General features: G+C 39.6%; 1 pseudogene; it reads right to left on the bottom strand.

Moving 5' to 3' along the window:
• Positions 1–252: 252 nt before the first annotated feature.
• Positions 253–3,587, bottom strand: part of LOC115291136 — a 21,275-nt pseudogene continuing 17,940 nt past the window's right edge.

The raw sequence follows: 3,587 nt of genomic DNA, 5'->3' as shown, positions 1-3,587 counted from the left end.
CACAGCCCCTTCCACAAGCAAAAGCAATTGGCAAGCTGCTGCCTAAATCCTGACCTGAGGTTCTGTTGTAAGGCAGAGCTGACAGGTGCACAAAAGAACATGTGCTAACTATCTGAACAAAGCATAACTATCACAGTATAGCATTTCCTAAATAAAGACTCCTATTAAGACTTCCAGATAGGAGGGGCTAAAAGATGTTATAGATACTGTGCCATCACCGTTGTACTACATGTCCCAAACAGGAAAAAAATCCTAGAGCCAATGTGCCACTAATGACATGTACATGTACATATGAACACCAAGTTCTCCCCCACCCTCTGCAACAGTCTCAATGATTTTCTTCATCACCTCAGCATGCCTGAAAGCAAAAGAATAAATAAATGTTTTTAGCATAGATTAATTAGATCAGCATAGGAAAAGCAAATTTTGATCTGTGAAGGAATCTACATTATGTTAGTGAATTACTTTTAACGTAATAGTCATATTATAAAATAGTCTCCTTCCTACTCCCCAACATATCAGTTTGTTGAGTCATGTAGACTATTTTACTGGCGCTCAGGCTACATTTTATGAGCTATGGTAGTCACAAACACAATGGCACCAGGTAGCTGTCCTACAACAGGGGCTGAGGGGTAGTGCAGCAGAAAGCCAGAGAAAGGGGAGTTATGCCAGGGTATATTGCAGAGCGAAGGTTGTGTGCTCTAAGAAATAAACAAGAATCAGACCAGGCAAATTCAAAAAAGCTACATGGTAACAGCTAATCAAAAAACAAAACAACAACAACAAAGAAATATTTACAATGCAGGGATTTCAACGGCTCAAATATTTAGCTGAGAAGAAGCCAAAATAAGCCTCTGCTCTCTTGGGCCCTCTCTCTCTCAAAATAAAAATAAAATACAATTTTTAAAAAATCATTAGAAAAAAAGATTCTCAGGGCACTTGTGTGGCTCAGTTGGTTGTGGGTCCGACTTCAGCTCAGGTCATGATTTCTCAGTCTGTGAGTTCGAGCCCCACGTCAGGCTCTGTGCTGACAGTTCAGAGCCTGGAGCCTGCTTCGGATTCTGTGTCTTCCTCTCTATGCCCTCCCCCGCTCACAAGCTCTGTCTCTCTCTCTCCCTTTTTCTCAAAAATAAACAAGCATAAAAAAAAAAAAAAAAGATTCTTGGAGTCCTGAGAATCCAAAAACATAATCTGAGGTGGCCCATGACCAGGCCCAAAATGTACTTGAAATCTTACCTTATAAGCGCCCAACTTAATATAGTCATTTATTAAAATGTTGAACATTAATTACCAGTTAAATCACTTATCTCTCTTCCCATTAACACAGCTAAGAAAGAGACATGTCTCGGCTTGATAAGCACCATCCTAAAACCTCAAACCATCAGAGGAGCTGACAGAATAAACTGAAAACCTTTTAGATCATTCAAAACTAAAACCTAATGACTCCTGAATTACTTTTCAGCTAGCAATATTAACAACTCCTGACATAAATAAACTAGAAAAATCAACTAGGCATTCTATTGGATAAACTCTGAGAATCCAATCAAGAGGTTGCAAACACTAAGAAAAAAATATTAACAATTTTTAAAATCTAGAATGTTATATCTAATTAGTCGATGGAATACCAAAGTTTTCATCTGAAGAATATTGTTACCAGAATTTCTCAGTGATTTGTAAGAATTAACCATTAGAAATAAAAGAATAAATTATGCATTTATAGCCAGCTTCACTTACTTGGCCCTAAGAAAACACAAGGATACAAAGAAAATCTCAAATTATAAAATGCACTTGGTTTAGCAAGGCTGAAAATCTCTTAACTGAAGAGTAAAGGAAAATAGAAACTGCACACATCTCCCTTCATTAACCAACCAAAGGAGATAAATATGTTACATAGGAAAACACAAGGATAACTTTATAATCTGCATCATAGTAAGATTCATCACAATAGGGGAAACCATGTCTAAGTGAGGAATATTTTTTTTTTTACTCCAGCAGAATACATAAAATTTTTATTTTTTTTAATAATAGTTTATTGTCAAATTATTTGCCATATAACTCCATATAACTGCCAGTGCTTCTCCCCACAAGTGCCCCCCACCATAACCATTACCCCCTCCCCCTGTCCCCCTCCCCTTTCAGTCCATGGTTCATCTCCAGTATTCAGTAGTCTCCCTTGATCTGTGTCCCTCACTCTTCCCCGCTCTTTTTAAAGTGAGGAATATTTTTTAATCTAAAAAGCATCTTCTAAACTATTCTTGGAGCTGAAAACAGTAAAATCACAAAGAACTATACTATACCTAAACACACACAGAGGGAAAAAAATATTCTTAATAAATTAAACATATTGGTGTCTTTTTCCTTTTTTTATATATTTCAACACAAGAATATTTTTTCTTTTATTTTTAAATAGGTTATTGTCAAATTGGTTTCCATACAACACCCAGTGTTCTACCCCACAAGTGCCCTCCTCCATCACCACCACCTCTTTTCCCCCCTGCCCCTTCCCCTTCAGCCCTCAGTTCATTTTCAGTATGCAGTTGTCTCTCAAGTTTTGCATCCCTCTCTCCCCAACTCTCTTTCCCTCTTCCCCTCCCCCTGGTCCTCCATTAGGTTTCTCTTGTTTTCCTGTTAGACCTATGATTGCAAACATATGGTATCTGTCCTTCTCTACCTGACTTATTTAGCTTAGCATGACACCCTCGAGGTCCATCCACTTTCCTACAAATGGCCAGATTTCATTCTTTCGCATTGCCATGTAATACTCCGTGGTGTATATGTATATATATATATATATATATATACATATACACCACATCTTTTTTTAAATTTTTTATGTCTTTTTATTTATTTTTGAGAGACAGAGAGAGAGAGCGCGAGCAGGGGAGGGTCAGAGAGAGAGGGAGACACAGAATCTGAAGCAGGCTCCAGGCTCTGAGCTAGCTGTCAGCACAGAGCCCGATGCGGGGCTCAAACCCACGAACTGTGAGAACATGAACTGAGCCAAAGCCGGCCACTTAACCAACTGAGCCACCAAGGCACCCCTATATACCATATCTTCTTATCCTCTCATCAGGTGATGGACATTTAGGCTCTTTCCATGTTTTGGCTATTGCTGTCAGTGCTGTTATGAACATTGGGGTACATGTGTTCCTATGCATCAGCACTTCTGTATCCCTTGGGTAAAGCCTTAGCAGTGCTATTGCTGGGTCGTAAGGGAGTTCTATGGATAGTTTTTTGAGGAACCTCCACACTGTTTTCCAGAGCGGCTGCACCAGGTTACATTCCCCCCAACAGGGTAGGAGGGTGCCCGTCTCTCCACACCCTCCCCAGCATCTATAGTCTCTTGATTTGTTCATTTTAGCCCCTCTGATTGGCGTGAGGTGGTGTCTCAGTGTGGTTTTGATTTGTGTTTCCCTGATGATGAGTGATGTTGAGCTTCATTTCATGTGCCTGTAGGCCATCTGGATGTCCTCTTTGGAGAAGTGTCTGTTCATGTCTTCTGCCCATTTCTTCACTGGGTTATTTGTTTTTTGGGTTGGAGTTTGGTGAGTTCCTTGTAGATGTTGGATACTAGCCCTTTATCTGAT

This window comes from Suricata suricatta, chromosome 5, assembly GCF_006229205.1.
Source record: "Suricata suricatta isolate VVHF042 chromosome 5, meerkat_22Aug2017_6uvM2_HiC, whole genome shotgun sequence".
Taxonomy (NCBI): domain Eukaryota; kingdom Metazoa; phylum Chordata; class Mammalia; order Carnivora; family Herpestidae; genus Suricata; species Suricata suricatta.
This window is presented reverse-complemented; position numbering and strand designations above follow the sequence as displayed.